Source organism: Papilio polytes, unplaced genomic scaffold (assembly GCF_000836215.1).
Source record: "Papilio polytes unplaced genomic scaffold, Ppol_1.0 DF822733.1, whole genome shotgun sequence".
Taxonomy (NCBI): Eukaryota; Metazoa; Arthropoda; class Insecta; order Lepidoptera; family Papilionidae; genus Papilio; species Papilio polytes.
The window spans coordinates 2,146,850-2,167,249 of NW_013526471.1; the positions used below are offsets into that span (position 1 = coordinate 2,146,850).

Sequence of the window (20,400 nt, forward strand, 5' to 3'; positions counted from 1 at the left end):
TTTTTTTCAAGATTATACACTGAACCAGCTCGATATAATTTACACGGAAAAATGCCTGTTTTTCGGATTTCCTAGTGGGGCCTTACCTTAAAGGGATCGAAATGGACGTTAACTAAGTTGCTGTGTCAAAATTTTCAGATAAAACACATTTTTTTTGTTACTATTACAATGTATCCAATCTTTTTAGTAAACTACATAAAATTGTATTTTATTCTGCCAAAGACATATTTAAAAACTTTTAAAAACGATTCCGTGTGACCTCACCTAATTGCAACTGTTTTCCTTATTACGTGATAATGAAACTGTTTGAATATTAACAACTTCATGCTTGCGTACGCAAACTGTCATATGTAAATGTGTCACAGCACTCACAGTCATTTTATGGGCGTCCTTTAGTGTAGATTCTTTTTGGTTTTGCATTTTGGTAAAATTATATCATGTTGCAGACCTAGTACCCTGGGCGAGATTTACACAATACTTTTTTCTAAGCTATGTTTACAGGGCGTTAACAGGCTTATGTGAGACTGTACTTCTATGACTTTAACGCTACTTTCTGTCTACCGCCCTGGGCGGTCGTCAACCGCGCCCTACCTTAAAGCCGACACTGCTCTTAACTATGGGGTCGTTGTTCTAACAGCGCTGTTTTAAGCCAGTATGTGAAGAATCCGTAACTAAATGTTACATTATAGTTAAGACGGGTACTGCGTGTCTAATGACACGTGGCTAAGTATGATGGTCGCCGCGTGCGCAGTTACAGAACATACGGTGGTTGTTTACCGCTTTTAGATTTTCCTGTATCGATTGTAACGGTTTTTTTTAAAGTGATATCTTACTTCGAAGTTCAGCGATGATGAGGGAACTTGTAAGCTTGAGACCGCAGCTCTGAAAAAGAACAGTAGGCCTTACTCTTGCGGAAACCTGGCGTAGGTTTTTAAACCAGGGTTATCTCCCGACAACTTCGCTTTCTATTAACTACTACCGTGATTTTAGAAGAATTATGTTGTCTGTCCTTTTCCCATATTGAGTAAGGACGTATAAGGAGATGGGAGAAGGTATATTCTTGATTTACATAATTTTTCTTTTTAAGATGTTATCAAATACAACCATAAAGAGACTAACAAACAGGCGGGTTGTAAAGGTTACAAAGCTCGGGCGCACAATGACACGCCGATGGCACATCTAGATGCCACATCTAGATAGTGACAGCGCGGTGCGATGTACCATTTAGATTGCTACACTCTCCGACTCACACGTTTGCTGGGTTTACGAAGTTTAGTCAACGGCTAGAATAATGGGTAGGCTAACTTAATATGCCCTTAATGTTTACTGTTTCTAAGATAAATTTAACCAACTGTTTAATTGCAATAAGCATTAAGACCGCATAACTTAAGTAGTCTCCGACCCCATAGTTAGGCACCTTATATGAGCTAATAGTTTAAAGAACCATAACTACTGTTCGTGGTGCAGTTCAAGGGCTTTTGGTTATTAAAATTAATTAATATATCAGCGTAACGAACGGTTTTCAGAATTAATTCCGAAGGCAAATTATATACACGGTAACTATCATCAATGGTGGGTGTGCGTATGTCGGAGTAAATGAAATAACAATCTCGTAACACTAGCAACACCATCTTAAGTTGACCGCCATCTTAAATGAAAACAATGACAGCTGTCATTATTCATTCGATCGTCGCATTGACATCTGTCATGCCCGATGCACATTCAGCCAGTACTCAAAATTATTAATGGCCAGTAACTTTAATCGTTCAAAAATAAACAATTATGCCGTTAAATAATATAAATGTGACATATTTAATCTTGCAATTCAAGCGGTTATTAATTCCATATACGGACAAATCAATTTAGATCAAGTCATAGAACAGGACGGCTTAATGTAACTTAATATTAAGACCAGTTCAAAAGCTTACGCGTGTTACACGTCGACCTTACATTAATACGATGTTGCCTCAATCGTTTACAACTGATAGATTAAAATTATGATATACTTGATGTTGCTCGTGACTTCGTCTGTGTGAAATTATAAAATATAGCTTATTTATTATATAGCTTAGTTATTTACAAATAAATTACCTTTCTAATGGTAAAAGAATTTTTGAAATCGGCCCAGTAGTTTTTACGTAAATAGAATGCATACAAAAATACAAACCTTTCCTCTTTATGATATTAGTATACTTGTAGAAAATACAATTTATCAATGAGTGTTAAGATATAAACTTTATTCTATATGGAGTTTGCAAACAAATATTTTAGTTATGAAACGCGATGAAATATCTTAAAAATTGATAAATACTTGCCTATAGTTTTTGGCGTTAATTTGATGTTTTAATGGGTTCAATTTTTACAAATTGAATTTTCGCGAATTTTATTCAACAACAGTTAGAGATGTTTGATCAAAAGAAATCAGGGACAACATTGCCGACATTTTATAATCTAGATATATATTTTTTGTCACGAGAACAAACTACTCGACTGTGAGATGATAAACAGAGCAAAGAAAACAATGATGCGTACATTGTATTTATCTGTAACAGCAAAAACGTATGGGAATATTTAAATTGATTTATTTTATATGGTTTCGATATAAACCAGAAAGACAGAAGGTAGAAGGTAGAAGACCAAAGAAAATAAATTCTGTGAAAGAGGATATGTTTATGAAAGGAGTGAATTCAGATATGACGGCTGATAGAGATGTATGAAAGAGTGTGGGTATTTGCTCTTATCTCTACAACCTTTTGTGTCCCTTGGAGTTGAGTTTTTAAATAAAATTACTGTTTAATTCGACCTTTTAACATATCTAGTTAATATTCTTAGTGGAATGAGAACGATTTCAAAGAGGCGTTTGTAACGGTTGATAGTGATACTTTTTAAGATGACTTGTGATTAGTAGAAACTTATTGACAATGTTCATTTCATACATAACGTGTTAAACGAAAGCGGTCGTTTGCGATACGAGAAAAGTAGGCGACGTCGTGTTTGTGGAACACCAATAAGCATCGCGTTGACGTTTCGATTGATTCACAGATTATATATTACGGTGAGTACACAGATTATACACTGTTGATTTACAGATAATAAATATTCCAACTGTATTATAGCTTGATTAGGAATATAAAAATCTACGCCATATTGCGGTAAAATAGAAAAAAGATTGTATAAAAATGCGATTGAAGTCCAGCATCTTCCTTAGGCTATAAATTACGTAGCCATTTTTGTTAAATTTTAACATTTAGTTGCAGAATAATCTAAAGTAATATATTAAAACCATATATCTTTATTTCTTATTTTCTATATAATACATTTTACAAGATTTGATATAAAAATAAAATAAAACATATTATATAAAAAATAGAGCACCGCCGGTGGCAGAATCCGATGACTCAAGCAACCAGTGGTCAGGGCTGCAAAGACAGGAACCTCCTCACTATGCGTGCGGTTTCTAAAATAACCGCCTTTTGAATCGGGCCCTTAATCTAGTCTAGCGAGAGCTTCTTGAGGTGTTGGTCGAAGCTCTTCGCTAAAATTAAATTTAAATATCTACTTAAAATAGCTATATGAGAACAGAAATTAAAGTCTAATGTTAGAAAAATAGAAACTCAACAAATGTATTTCACGTAATCGTTCAGTTTTTCTTAGACTCGTTTCCTTACAATATAACGTGTTGATCCAGTTAATTTGTTTAGGAATACGCTAATTATGTCAGTGATACCAGTCGTGACAAACTTGTAAGCAAATTAAAGAAAACTCCGACGTTTAATCAAGAACCTTAATTAAGTTTCTCTTTAGACTGTTAACTGTAATTATGAGTGCAGTTGTGTTAATGATTTTATAAGTGTTTTGTGTAAGTTAAAGTAAAGAATTATGTCTTAGTCATACTAAAATAAATGCGACTTGAATTTTTGTGTGTAGTTTCAAAACTGATCTGATCCGGTAGACATTTGGAATGCAATCTGGAATAAAACATTTTTTTTAATTGTACACTGTTGAAACTTTACAAACAAGTGTGCCCAGTTACATATAGATAATTCAATTGCATAGTTTTATACTTTGCAGGTGTGGCGTTAGTGCATATATGGTAGTGGATTTTTTTTACGAAACACGAACAAATGTATGTAGCCGGTATAGAAAGGGCGTTCAGTGCGTGGTGAAAGTTGTGCCTTATCACAATCTTAATTATATCGACAGATTTATAGAATTGAAATGTGATTATGTTGAAATGTGTCAATTAACTTAATTGTAGATTCGAACGATGTTAATATTAATTATTATTTTGAATAATTAGATTGCAGCTTTCGCCCGCGACTCCGTCCGCGCGCAATAAAAAAACAAAAGCAAGTAGCGTATGTGTTCTTCCAGACATCTATGCCAAATTACGTCGAGATTCCTTCAGCAGTTTATGCTTCAAAGCCTAACAAATATCCATCCAAACTTTCACATTTACAATATTAGTAAGATATAAAGAAGAACTATAGATGACATAGACGAGTCAAAAATTAAATATATATTGTCAAAAAATAAAGTACAAAAAGATAATACTATTAATTATACTAGCATGTGTTTTAGTTTATCAATAAAAAGCGTTAGTAATGATCACGTAAAAAATGTCTTACGTGAATCAGCGATGCCTACTCTATGTTAGTTATTGAATCTCTGTTATTATAAGAATAATAAAAATTTTCGAAGATATCGTGAAAGCTGTGTTTTATTACCCGAGGGCTTGTAACTATCGGCCTGTTTATGATGAATTTAATGTTGAAATGCATCGACTTGTAATGATGACTCAACAGACGTAGCGAATGTCCGTGCACAATCCAATGATTACGCGCGGCACGTTTACGACGGTAACGGAGATGCCACACGAAGTGAACCGCGCCGCATTCACGCGCTTATACGATTCAAAATAGTGCTTACTCTGCACAGACAACTTGTCTATGTTTAATGAGAATTAGAGGAATAATTTTTGTACATATGCTTTCAATGTAAAGTCAGTGCTAAATAAAAATATTTCTAAAATTAAACTTGTATTGTGCCATAAAAACAATAATTGCCGTTTTCCAGATTTGGTTAGTTTTTATATGAAACATAAACTCTATCGTCATTTGTAGACTGAGCGAATTTATGAAATTGCTTTGTGCCTGTGCGGTGTTGGCTTCTATAGCACGATGTCGTTGCGATCTCATCTATGTGGCATCTCTCTATAGAATCGGCGACATGCGTCGACACACTCTTGACACTGGCGGCATTCGAAAGTGTGATCGATTGATTAGTTATTACCTTTGATTGCCAATTTGTCGATACACGTTAAACTATTGTGTTACTCAAAGCTTTCTTTTATTGTGCTATAATTTTTTAACAATGTCTTAAAACAATACTTTCTGTCTATTTTCTAAAAGTTAAATTCCGTTTGTAGAATTTTATCTACGAAATCTGTTAACACTTTCACCGCTACGACAATTTTTACATAGTAAAGAAAACTCGCAGGAAGAGTCAGTGGCATTTAAAGTGTTAACTAATCATACTATCATACTAATATCATAATTTTTTTTCATATGGCAAACGAGCAAGCGGCCACCTGAATCCACCGAAATGGAAAGCGACCGCTGCTCATAAACATCCGCAATTGCAGATGCGTTGCCTACCCTGAATTGACGGAGGAGAAGACGCACATAAATGGGACATTTCCTCTTCCTATGCGTCTCCTCCACCGTCAAATCCATTTTCCTTGCCATCCCCTCCTCTTAAGAAAAGGGTGGAAAGGGACTAAAATGTGGACTCCGGCACCACACTTATCAGACGAAACGCGGAATTGCTTCCACTTCACCTGTTTTCTGTGTAGCATAAATACGAAAGTTTAGATGTATAGTTGTTTGTGAGAGTGTGCAGCCTAAACGGCTGAACGGATTCTAAAGAAATTTGGTATAGATGTAGAGGATAGTGTAAAAGAACGCGTACGGAGTCGCGGGGGAAAGCTTGTGAGTACATATTTAAAAACCAGTTAGTACTATACCAAGATCTATTCAAATAATTTATAACCGACTTAATTTCTACTCTATTTAAGAAATCTTTGTTTTTTAACAGAGTGATTATAGGTCGTAAATAATTGTTTTGTTAACGCTATGTGGTATATGTAGGTGAACGACATTTTTCGTATACGACATTGTATGAAAACAGTTTACGTAATTGGTATTTAAAGAAGTCCAAGTGGTTTTAATTATATAAATTAGTGTAATCATATTTAAAAACCTCTTTACCATAATTATCTTGCAAAATGTTTACGTAAACACCATTAAAATGTGCAACGAGCACTTATAAATAAATAAGTGTTAACATATTTGGGATGTTTTTACAGAGTAAGACGGCAATATCAAATTTACATATAAGGGCTAATGCCAATTTATATCTTGGTCTAAGAAATCTTTAGTTGGAATTGAATAATGGGCGGTTTCCAAACTACTTTTAACTATTCGATAGTACTAATGTTTTGACAAATTCATAAAATGAGGTTCTGAACAACGTAACTAGAGTTTTACTCCGTTGAAACTTAGGTTAATCTAACTCTTATTAATCACTAGGTAATGATAAAATAATGGAACAGAAACCCAGCATAAGACGTATGACATCTACCAAAATGATCAAATAAATTTTGATATATTGCATTGCTTAGAAATGCAGTTTTGAAATTATTGTAACAAATAGTTACTCTTGTTGGTCGTGTAAAAGTTCTCATTATCCGTTATTTGATATTTTAGTATCGAATCGATAAGTTTGTAAAGGTTCAGCGGATTTCCGTTAAATCAATACTTCGCCATGAAATTTCTATTGATTGCACTTTTTTTTATTCTTTAGAATATACCTTTTTATGTCCCTTTATACATGAAGTTTATAATGAGAGTTAACGGGTTTCATTGTCGGATGCACAGATTGTTTTGTTTATTTTTGTTGTTACTTCCATGTTTCTTGTTTTTTTTTTCGAATTGTATGGATTATGTGGTGTTAAGATGTTTATTATTCGTTGTTTGTTGAATGCTTAACCCAAGAGCTAAAGAGTAAACAATAATTTTATTCATGTATTGTTTCAGGTGAGGAAAGCATTAGTAAAAATGTCTTGGACCAACGCGGAATATGTAACTTAAGGTAAGTTATGTTATATTGCTGCCTTGTTTACTATGTGATTTTTAATCAGGTTTATATATCACTAGCTTTCGCCCGCAACTCGGTCCGCGTGGAATTTAAAAAACAAATGTGAGTGGCCGATGTGGTCTTCCAGATTATTCTCTGTCTATGCCAATATCGAGATCCATTCAGCCGTTTAGGCTACTAACTCTCCATCCATCCATCTAAACTTTCGCATTTATATTATCAATATGTACATATTTGGTATTTTCTTTAAAAAGGGTCGGCACACAGTAATATTACTTTTAAATACATCTCTATCAGCCGTTAGATTTGAATCAACAGAATTATTACGAAAATCAATTAAATTGTTTGTTACCATAGCAACACTTCTTATTATGATATTTTATCTTTTTTAGTCTTTCTTTTGTCTGTTCGGCACGCGTCTGTTTTATTCACATGGCAACAGAATTTCTTATTTAAACAATCCTTCATGTGTTCAAACACGGGGCATGGAGTCTATAATTACATATTGAGATTCCCGTCGGGTTTTCTCCGTCAATGTCAACATTATTAGAAGCAACTTCAGACCTTATTCCTGAATTGTACGGTTGATATTTCATTGCTTTTTTATGTAACGTAATTTGGTGCTTATTAAAGTTTACAATTATAAGATGCGTTTCAGTTTTGAGAATTTTAATAATCCGTTACCGTGAATGGAATGTTGACAGTTGAATGTAATATGAGAAATGACGTAATAGTACTTGATATTAAAATGGTTTGTAGTAAAGAACATACAATTATCATTTCAATTTCACGTATGTTGTGGAAGATTTATCAATTTGTATTTAAACGCAATGTTTAAAAAGTTACTAAAATAATTAAATTGACACAAAATATGACCTTTATTGACCTTGAATGTTTGAAACCCAACATGTCAAGGCCTTTTAAGGTTTCTTTCCACGCGTGCTCTGTTTAGTTACGGACAATGAAATTATTTTTAAAAGTACCGTCGACGCTGCGAGGGCGTTTGTTAACGCAATTGTCTATGCCAATTCCATTACTACGACCTCAGTTTTTATAACCGTACGTAATTAAGACGTAGGCCATTGTAATGTCTATTATCTAATTAAGTTCGTTTCTACTTTTTCGGAGTTTTATTGTCGTTTGTTCGTACTTCGTTATTGTAACGTGTTGAAATCGTTACGTGCTATCAGAATAAGGCGGTAATTTTTTTTTATTACTTAATGCACTTCCGTAAATTATTTCACACATTTTTATTATCAGAGGCCTTTAGCAGTACTTTTCCAAATACAAGTTGTATTTTCAAGTTACATTCGGAAAAGGTTAGTTTTAAATTTTAATAATCGTTTGATTATTGCACTTAGAGTACCATAACAATAACATTACTTTAAGTAGTTAGAGTATCTATTTTGGCGGTAAATAATAGACATCGTAAAAATGGGTTAGGAATATTAGAATTTGCAAACGATAATCTTTGATCCCGCCTTTAGGCGTTCCGCGAGTCAGTGATTACTTATTAGTTCTTTAGATTCAATTTAAATCACATCTTCCTATACTCTATTGGTAACTAGTTTGAAATAATGACATATTTATTATGACTGTCTGAGACATTGTGAGTAACCGGATCAAACAAGTCGCCCGGCAAGTGTTGCAGCCCACGCCGCCCGCTGTACCAAATGCGGGTCAAGAACATCTTCGTTCTATTCCTTATTGCTATTTGCATATTAATTACATTGTTCTATTTATATCAAACTTATATTACCTTTGTTTTGTAATACTTATGCTCAGTTTCTGAAGTTTCCATTTATTTTTATTCATAAGTGATAGATTGACTTAAGTTTCAACGGATTGAAATTCAAAATATGTTAGGAAATGCATTTTATAAAATTATCGAAGCAAAAATATCAACGAATAGTTAAATGTAACTGGGAAACCGGCCATTACTGAATTGTTTTTAGTTTGATTAACTAATTAATCTAAATATTAGCTTATTATTTCTGTTTTTATCCCATTCTATCCCAATTCTATCTCTTTCAATTCCGATCTATCCATAAATGAAGACATCATTTCTTTCTTAACCTATACCCTGTTTATAAGTTAGAATTAAGTTTGTCTTTACGTTAGAATAGCACTAAAAGTCTTTTACTTTTTATGCCAATTTTATGCGGTTATTCCGAAAGCTCCACGTAGGTACAAATGAGTAAACACTTTTGCCGATATGAAGAATAATAATTTATAGTGATATAGATGGCGCTTCGTTATCGGATGGCCTCTAATATTTTATGATGGACATATACGGCGACTAGGATGTACGAGTAGTTTCTCTTTAATAGAGAATGGTGGGTGGATTGTATTTTAATAACGTTATAGGCATCTGGTGAAATATTAATTAGGCAGCGAATAGATGGCGCTAATAACATTAAATATAAAACAGTTTATTTCTTCAGTTTGTGACCTAATTAATTCGATGTTTTATTATGTTAAGTTCCAGTCATTCTTACCAACACATAAATGGCCGTTGTCATTTAAATTCGCAATCGATACTGCCCACCTGTGTATGGTCACCTAACAACACGCCTTTTTTGTTCTGTAGTTTCACACAAGGGTAGAAAAGTGATCCAGATCAGTACACAGTGTAGTTCTATTGCTCATGCATGAGACAGAACTGAGCCCGTAGACGTTACAACCTATTAACAATATCGCTTATTGTTTAACTAATATCACTTTGGTTAGAAAACAGCACTGTTTGACAGCAAGTGTGCGTTTAAACAATAGCAGTACTGACGTCTACTACTCTACAATCTGCCTCAATTTTCGGCCCTTGTGTGAAATATGTTATGGTAGTAATTAATCAATACAGTGCTTATGTAATGAGACATGTAGGACAGGCCGCTTTCCTTTGTGTCCTCGGACGTGACAATGCGACACTTTCAAAACTATTGTCATGACAATTATGGTGTATGAATAAACAATAATAATGTTTTAGGAATGGGCTAGATATTTTATGGTTGATTTAAATGGTTTATTGGGCGACATTAGAGATTTACAATGATGTAAAGACAAGTATGCATGTTGTGCGATCCCTCTATCGCTGATTGTTTCCGGTCATGAGGTTTTCTTTCCTCTCGTACGCCGCTCAGTGTTGGCTATCGCGCGATATATATTTTTACCAATTGTTCTTAAAATGGATCATTAAATTTTATGAGATTTAGTATGTTGGGTACCGTACATTAATAATTTCATACTGAAATAGCGATAGAGTATACCTTTATTGATTACTATCTTTCGTCCCCGTGAAATTAAAAAAACAAAAGCAAGTAACTAGCCTATCTGTTCTTCCAGACTATGCTATACGTCTATGCCAAATTTCATGGAGATCCCTTCAGCCGTTTACAAACTCTAACAAACATTCATTCCCTCCATATTAGTAGAGTTTCGTCATCGGACAACACGACAGACCGTCAGGTACCATCCTCACCATCTCGATAGCTGGCATTCCACAACCGTGCGGTTTTCGCGTAACTTTCTGCCCCGCACAGCGGCGTTGTGGAACGGTCTGTCCTCGGCGGTATTTCCAAACCAATACGACTTAGGGTCCTTCAAGAAGCGAGCCTATCATTTCCTCAAAGACCGGCAACGCATCCGTAGTTACTCTGCTGTTGCGGATGTCCATGGGCGTCGTTGACCACCATGGTGTTCACGCCGCTCGTTTGCTCTTCTTTGTTCGTTTGATCTTTTATAAAAAATAAATATTAAGTGAGATAGAATGACTATGAAAGTAAGTAAATAAACCTACAAAATTACTAAAATCAATAGACAATTTACTATTACATAATGTAGAAAATTTTGCAAATTCTTCACGTAATAGTATTTGATAGAAATGATTTAACATTTTAAACAAACACGTTCGTTTGAGAAATCACAAATATTTAATCACCAGTAAAAGCTCAGGTGAGATTAGGTAACGTTAATTATCACATAAATCAACATCGATTATACTTTATCAGAACGTTTAAACTAAGATTGCAAACACTTAAGCTGTCGTAATAGTGAAAAGGAAATTTTATAAATTCACGAAAAGAAAAATAAACGCTAATCGTGGTAGATTAGCTAGTGAGTTCCTTGTGTTTTATTTTGTGATACCATACACTTTTAAAAGGCCATTAATTAAAAAAAAACTTATTTGTATTACAAGTTTATCTATACTATTGTAATAAAGCGTAAACACACACTTCTTTGTTGCCTAAAATGTCAGCAATTACAGCATATTTTTGAATAATTCTTTTTTTATAAAAAGCCCTACACTTACGTCACGTTTAGGCTATATATTTTCACGCCATTATACTTAGGGTGTAAATATGTTGGATAAAAACCATAGACATTAAAACTACTGGTCCGATTTAAAAAAATCTTTTACCATTAGAAAAGTAATTTATCTGTGAGTAACATAGGCTATATTTTTTAATTTTACGCACGCGAAGTCGCAAGCAACAGCTAGTTATTATTAATTTAGGTGTCACTTAACAGTAAATATCTCCATTTTATTGATTACTATTAACAATGGATCATTATTTCTTTTTAATTATCGTGCTCTTAGTATGAATACCACGCAGCGATCGTCGGGTCATCCATGTGATTTGTTGCCCGGCGACATGTAAATGACATTCTGTCTACTTCAATGTGGGACTCATAGAAAGTCAATTATTTGACTAATGAATTAACCATTACGTTGCAACTATGTACATTCTATTTGGCGGAGGAAAACGTTTAAATGTTATGTGTATGTATATATTTAAAGTTTTTAAAATGATGACTAGACAGGCAAACTCAAAGTTACTGGACCCCTGAGATCCAGGGAAGACCCACGGTGTCTGAATAGTGCTGAGGGTTCCTCAGTTTGAGAATTGCGGTAGTCCAGAGTTTAGCGAACACACTAAAGATTCGTAATGAGTTTCCGGGACAAACTTTTGTTAACCGATTCCAAGAAAGGAGATCTTTTGTATGTTACCTTATAACTTCGATCCTGGTGAATTGATTTTGCTGATTGTTTTGCAATCATGCCGGCAATATAAAGGTCTGTGGAATTTCTCTTCACTTGACTTACATACATGACCACGAAATATACTAGCACTCCATCTTCCTACTTATCCTACTCCCGTAGAGTCGGCGTAGCAGGTTTTTGTCCTCCACAAAACTATCATCCGTCATCTCAGTCATCACTCCCTTCTTTATCATGTTTAACTAGTACTAACATTTAATGTTATTCTCTAACCATAGATGTTGTGATATCGTGACAAAGCATTAACATCATTGTTTCATTCAGTACGAGCAGTATTGTAATCCAACTGTCCATTAAATGCAAATTTAATTACATTCTGTTGGAATTGTAAATTCGTGAGACCTACAGGTCGATGTCGTGTAATCTTTCTAACTTTTGAATATCAAAGCTTCAATTTTTTTTTATTTTCAATTCATGCGCATTCAAAATACATTTTGTGAATTTTATATTTGCCTTTTATGACATCGATTTGAGAAAGATGATATTGTTTTTTCCTTCATAATACCGTTTGATGAAAAATGAATAAAAAACTGAACAACATACTCGTATAATGTTATGTTCATTGTTCCGAATTAGTAGAAATCAAGAATGTTTTTTCTAAATCGATACATAGATAAGATTTTGTAAATTAACAATTTACATATTTTCCTGGTTATGCTTTTAGTAACGCCTTTCTTTTGTAATAGAAAAATTGAATTATGTTAATATTTCTCGTTACAACATTAAAAGTCCGGACGTCGAGAGAATAGTTCTGAGAAAGTCAAAGGTTCTGAGGGGCTTGGCTCTGCGGTTAGAATAACAATGAACGAAAGTACACCGGAAGTGAGCGACAATTTTGACAAGTAAATATAAATAAAGTATAGATCAGAGCTTCCTAAAGTTATCAAGGTATTGTCTGAGACCCTTGGAAGACCTGGTAAAGGTGTATGATGGGGGAAAGTTGAGGTTACCCAAATTAATCTATATCTAAACTATTTTAATAAAGCGTAAACACACACTTCTTTGTTGCCTAAGATGTCAACAATTTCAGCATAATTTTGAATAATTATTTTTTTAATAAAAAGCCTTACACTTACGTTACGCTTTAGGCTATATATTTTCACGCCATTAAACTTACTGGGTAAATATTTTGGATAAAATAACTAATGTGGGAAAGAGACCTTAAGTTGCTACCAACATTTGCAATTGATAATTTGACACATGTAAATAATTAAATAAAATTTTCACAATTTTATGCCGATAAAGTCGCACGGGAACAGCTAGTATAGAAATAAGGCACAGTTCACAGAAACTAGTAAATTTTTCAAAGATGTCTACGATAAAAAAGTTTGAGAATCTTTACCATAGATTATAAATTCATAAATAATTTCACACCTTTTTAATGTGTTTGCTATTAACTTGTTGATAGAGCTATTGGAATTATGTAATAAAAGAAAATATACAGAGAAAAATTGTTTACTTGACTTGACGCTTTCGACTTTATTTACGAACTTTCAATTCGGAAACGACCGAAATCGAAGTGTTCTGATATATTTGTATTTGATATCTACATAATTTATCGTAAAATAATTAAAAAATCAGTATATCATGTCTTCAGTTCATGATGGTTTTGTTTGAATACGCGTAGCTTCAACTACGAAAGGATGTACCGATTACTAAGTAACTTTCTAGATGAATAGATGTTTTACAATGGTTTAAACTAATTACTACATTAAATGCAGGAAATGTATACTATTATAGTTCTTGTAGGGTCGAAGTAAAAAGTATGTAGAAGGTCCCATCAATTAATTCGTAAGAAAGCGCCGTTGTCCATAGAACGTTAATTGTGAGAAAGTTATATTGAACAACGATCAATTGTGATGTAAACATGCCGCTTATGCTTACGTATTGATAAAAAATATTATACCAAAGATATACAGACGTTATGTGTTACATTTTATTAAAATTAATGCGAAAGTTTAGAAGAATGGATTGTTAGTTTGTAACCTAAACAGCTGAACAGATGTCGACGAAATTTGGCATAGATGTAGAGGATAGTCCGAAAGAACACATAGGCCTTTTTTTAATTCAACACGGACAGAGTAGCGAGCGATAGCCAGTAGTAAATATATCGCGTAAAAATTGCTGTGTAACTACAAAGAATAATAGTTTGATGGTTCATTAAAATATGTGATTGAACTAACTTGTGACATACTGATTATGATTAATGAATGTTATGACTTTCTTATGACTTTAACGGTTGTGTAATAATAATAAACTTGTTCTTGATATCGATAAGCTAATATCGATAGACCAGTTATTGATTCTGGAATCTATACTCATACAGTAGAACCTCGATAACTCATACCTCGGTAACTTAAAAACCTCTATAACTTCAAAAAATATGTTCCCTTCCGATCAGAGCTCAAAACCTCTACAGCACACCCTTGATAACTTAAAACCTCTATAACTTAAAGTATTTTGTGTTTTAATTGGCCTATAACTTATCAAGGTTCTACTTTATTATAAAGAGGAAAGATAAGTATCATTATATAAAACTACTCTGCCGATTTTAATAATTCATTCACCGTTACAAAGCTAATTTATCTGTTACGTTTTTTATAATTTTTTAATTTCACGCGGACGAAGTCGCGAGCTTCAGCTAGCTACTTATATTTTAAGTCAAAAGGAGAATTCGTAAAACTTTTGATAACAAAATTGTTGCAACTGTGGTATCCTAAATTCGGTAAAGTAAATTGTAAATAATTTTACTTTCTACAATCTCTTTTGATATTATCTCTAGAAGTGTACGTTTGCGGTGAAGGCAATCTGGGAGTGATTGTCTTTGCGGAAATTGACATAGATTTGATATTCATTAGACCGAGGAAGATTTTACTTTAATGTGAACCTAAAATTTTTCCTTGTCTCTTAAAAAGATAATTAATATACACAAAAGAAGTAACGAAGTTGTGGCTACAAAGGTAGAGGAAGACCGAAGGAAATATAAATAGATTGCATAAATAACAAAATACACATATTCCTGTTAAAGCGATAAAAGGATCTTACACAGTCGACACAGTTCTCTCTGTTCGTTACCTACTCTATGTTAAACCGTTACCTTTGCGCGGTGTGATTGCACTCTTGCATAACATCGCTGCGGCCACGTGCAATCGATATCTTGATATCGATTATCGAGTTTTAACCATCGATATCGATAATTAAATAACTGATATATTTTTAATTAAATCAGCTGATAACTTTGATCATATAGATAATTAACTTTAGGGTCAAAAGTGAAAAAACTTCATACTAATGATCGAAATGCGATAGTTGTATGGATGGAAGTTTATTACTTTTTAAAATTTGACACTTATGTTAAATGGCAGAACATATAGCTTATATATCAATTAATTTTTAATTTCGCAAAAACGGGGTCGCGGGCGGCAGCTATGAAGTTATAACCAGAAACAAAGGATTACTTAACAGTTTACCAGTAAGTGGTAATAGTGACATAGAGGCCTACATATGACATTTCCTGTCGTTCCGTTACATCGCACGTTTGACCAAGCAATTAGGAGCCGTGTGTTTGTTGATATTGCGGCCCATCTCTATTTGCACTTCCCACGTTCACCCTTACTCGCTACGTATACTGCTTAGTATATCAGTAACTGACAAATTGAATTCCAAAGTTTAGTCACTAAGGAGCACCTTAGTTTAGATTTAATAATAACTTGCTGTTCCAGTGCGGCTTCATCCGCATGAAATGTCAAAATTCAAATGCACAAATGACAATTGCTTCCTTAAAATACATCGTAAAAATATATAGCCTAAAGCGTGACTTAAATGTAGAGCTTTTTATTAAAAAAAGAACTATTCAAAAATATGTTGTGATTGCTGACATCTTAGGCAACGAAGAAGTGTGTGGTTATGCTTTATTATAATAGTATAGATTTTTTTTTTATAACATAAGGTGGCAAACGAGCAAGCGGCCACCTGAATCCGCCAAAATGGCGAAGCGACCGTTGCCCATAGACATTACAGATGCGTTGCCTACCCTTATCCGACAGAGGAGGAGACGCACATAAAGAGGGTATTTCCCCCTTCCTTTGCATCTCCTCCTCTGTCAAATCCACTTCCCCTTCCCATCCTCTCATTATAAGAAACGGGTGGTAAAGAGAAAGGAACTTAATTAGGCCTCCGGCACCACATTTATCAGACGAAACACGGAATTGCTTCCATTTCACGCCTGTCTTCTGTGTGGTCGTGGTATTACACCGGGCGTGCCGGCCCATTCCTGCTAAAATGTTAAAACGGGCACTACCACTATCATAAACACTAAAGGACTGTTAATATAAATTAACAATAAAGTGCGACTCTATTAGTTTTTGGCTAATTTTCATTTAACCTACAAGGATAAATAACTAAGTTTACAATAAGAGTCGCAAAGACGAACTTGAATCTTAGTTTTTTTAAAGAAAATCTTGGAATTTGTGGAAGATAAGGTTAAGAACATATTTTACACTAACCTTCGCCCGCGACTCCGTCCGCGTAAAAATAAAAAAAAACAAGTAGCCTATGTGTTCTTCCGGACCATACTCTACATCTAAGCTAAATTTCATCGAGATCCGTTCAGCCGTTTAGGATACAAACTCTAACAAACATTTATCCATCCATCTAAACTTTCGCATTTATAATATTAGTAATATTAATAGGAATTGTTGGGACTTGATGACTGCTGTGAATTGTTTTTCGCTGTTATTGCATTCACCTGTATACCCGAAAATACAGGTCATGGGAAAATAAAAGAAACAAATGACAAAGACAAGCAGATATCATGTCTCAAAGATGTACAATTGACAAGTTCGGTAAACTTTGATTACATGTAATGACCGCGCAACCTGAATGGACTGGGTTATTGTTTCACTTTGCGACATTTTGCTGACACAAACTCCCATTTGTCTCACCTCAGTCAACATTAATTAGATATTGTCATCCCGTTCCTTCTCTTTGTAAAATCTGAATAAACTATGTTTTAGGTTAGTGTACCAGCAAGAAATTGACGAGAAAGAGCTCTAAAATGATGCTGAGATATAATCTAAAGTTAATTTTTGCATTGCATTGATGCAGCAGGTTTCTATTTGTTTAAAAAGTCTTACTTTTTATAGTTAATCACTAACTTTCGCTCGCGACTCCGTCCGCGTGGGAATAAAAACAAACAAATATGAGTAGCCTACGTGCTCTCCAGACTATCCTCTACATCTATACCAAATTTCATCGAATTCTGTTCAGTCGTTTAGGCTACAAACTCTAACAATCCATCCATCTAAACTTTCGCATTTATAATATTCGATTTTACTGATGTTTAGATTATCCTTATTCAATTTTATGATACAATTTCCTAATATATTTCTCATTCAATTACAAATTGCAACTGTTTGTTAATTGACTTCCAAATACCCTTTATATTAATCACAGTAGGACGTGTCAAAGTTAATTAATACCGTTTGTTGTAAAGACAAGAAGGCCACGTGATGCCGGTCGCACGCTCGCGGTTAATAGTTCATTGTTTTGTCCCACACTCGTAATTAATGTTTGCGATTCGAGACCACTCGTGGGATTTCTCTGGGCTACTTAGTCTTTGGTAAAATTGCTATTTTTTCGATGAATGGAAACGGATGTCGGATTCGGTAAAGGTATATGCAATGCTATGGTTTTGTTCCATTGTAGAGTTTATTGCTGTTTTAAATTAAATTCGTAGGAAAATTCCGAATGCCAGATATTAGCTAGTTACTGTTGAAAGTTTACAAATACTGCTTCTTCTTCTTAAAGTGCCTCTCCGACTAGCGAAGGTTGGCGGTCAGTCCTCCAAATTTGACTTTATCTCTTTCGAGGCGAAACAGTTTGGCGACACTCGCAATTCCTGTCCACTCTCGGATGTTGCGTAACCACGATTTAAAAAACTGCTAGTATAGGTAAATTCAAAAACATGTAATTTTTTAGTAAATCATATACAAAACATTAAGTATTGAATTATACATGTCCAATTTAATTGATTTATATATTAAAGTCCACACCTTATTCCATTATCAAGCAAAAACCTATTAATATTTGCAAAGTTTAAAGTTTAAGCTCCTATTGCTAATGATAATAACTTACGGAATCAATTTATATCAAATCATCAAGAAAATGTTACAAAATATAACGTTAATGGTAACTAAAATTGATTGCATTTATTATATCTGATTAACATGCGTACAGTTTTTCTGTCTATTCATTAAAATAAATCATCTTTGGTAAAATTACATTGATCTCTATAAATGGATAGGCTATGGTTTTTCGTGCTTATGACATTCGCCAAAGCGCTGTATGATAGGTTTGTGGCTGTCGTGTTTTAACTAATAATAGAGATAGAATAAATCGTCACTTAAATTAACAGGCAAAGTCGAAACGACACAACCTGCCTGTTTCATATAACAACCTATCCATAAAATAGGGATCAATGTAATTTGTTATACATGTAAGTATGTGTTGCAAGTCGTAATTTTACAGACTATCTGAATACTTAAATTAATTTCGTGTCTTGTCGGAGCGCGGCTGAGCCTCCTTCGAGACATATTTATTTTATAGAAATATTTTCGCCCACGACTCCATCCGAGTGGAAATAAAAAAAAAACAAAAGTGAGTAGTCTATGTGTTCTTCCAGACTATCCTCTACATCTATACAATTTTATCGAGAGCTGTTCAGCCGTTTAGGCTACAAACTCTAACAAACACCCATCCATCTAACTTTCGCATTTATAATATTAGTTAGATTAGATGTATTCTGTCAAAATTCATTTACGACCATTAATAGTAAGTTCATGTTTGCGTGCTTTAACTTCCTATGAATATTAACCGTTACGTTCGTTTTATTATAATATGACTTTATACATTCAAATACTGAAATTAAATTTACCATTCTAAGCGCATTATTTAAGAATACATATTCAAGTCTAGTTCTCATGATTCTCTGGACGCTTGTTTAGAATTTTAAACAGCATATCTTATCAAGAAAAATATTATTTTAACTTTAAATTAACGTACTTGGTAGACAACAGAATTGATTATAATGTTGTTTAATAAATCCATGAATATTTCATAATTCAAATATATATCGTATAGGAATTAGTCTTACTTCTCGGTATCAGAAAAAAATTATTTATAATACAAACCATGGATCCCATGGGTTTTCAATGCGCCGGCGCACGGGCCGTTCAACTTTCGTTGAACCACGGCTACAGGCGAAACCGAAAACAAAATAACATCACGTAGTGAAGTTCGCATGGTGTGGACAGAATTACTAATGAAATAATTAGAACCTCATGACTGCTAAGATATGCAGAGAATGTGGTGGGAAATGAACTCTGTTTATAGAAGTACAAAGGTCATTGAAAATTTTCACAACTAGCTTTCGCCCGCGACTCCGTCCGCGTAGATTAAAAAAGTAGCCTATGTGTTCTTCCAGATTATCCTCTACATCTATGTCAAAATTCAACGTGATTCGTTGTTTACTTTAGACTACAAACTCTAACAAACATCTAAACATTCGCATTTATAATATTAGTAAAATTGTAGTGCATTGTATTTCGCTACATAGGCGTTACCGAGGGGAACTAGGGGGGAGCTGCTGCCCCCTAGACCTGGCCCATGATATAAAAAATTACGTACGATTCTTATTCAAACCGTTCAATAAATGCTAAATGTTTATTCTAAAAAAAATCTTTCCTAGTTTTAATAGTTTAAACACTAGCTTGTATTCATAATCTAAAACAATTGGTACCCTATCTGTGAAAAAAAAAAACATTACTTTGTGTATATGTAAAAAGACATTTTATTCTTAACTTTTTATGTAATGTATTGGACAGATGAGACATTGCTTAGATAATTAAATTACATGACAAATTACGTATGCGTGCCTTCAAGTGAAGGCATACTGTGACAGTTAGACCGCTTTTCCAATAAGCAATTAGCCGCGGGAAACAGCTATTTGTATGCGTAATTCATAACTTAAGAAGTGGCTGCGACTCAGAAAACAGTCATACGCTTAGTGAAAAAGAGTATTAAGCGAGCGGGTCCGGACTAGTTTCCCGAGGCCTAAGTTTAGCAATCGTCGTGTCCTTGCGGATATCAATCTAGATCTGTTTCCTTTAATATATTGGAGGAAACGT

General features: G+C 33.9%; 1 protein-coding gene across 4 annotated transcripts in view; it reads left to right on the forward strand.

Annotated features, from left to right (window-relative positions):
• Positions 1–20,400, forward strand: part of LOC106105730 (myosin-7) — a 96,071-nt gene that overhangs the window by 36,635 nt on the left and 39,036 nt on the right. The window contains exon 2 of one of the 4 annotated variants that reach the window (XM_013286161.1): positions 7,098–7,152. The exons of the other annotated variants lie outside the window; for them this stretch is intronic. The gene's annotated coding sequence lies outside the window, so the exon portion shown is untranslated. The remainder of the gene's footprint in view (positions 1–7,097; positions 7,153–20,400) is intronic. 4 annotated transcript variants of the gene reach the window in all.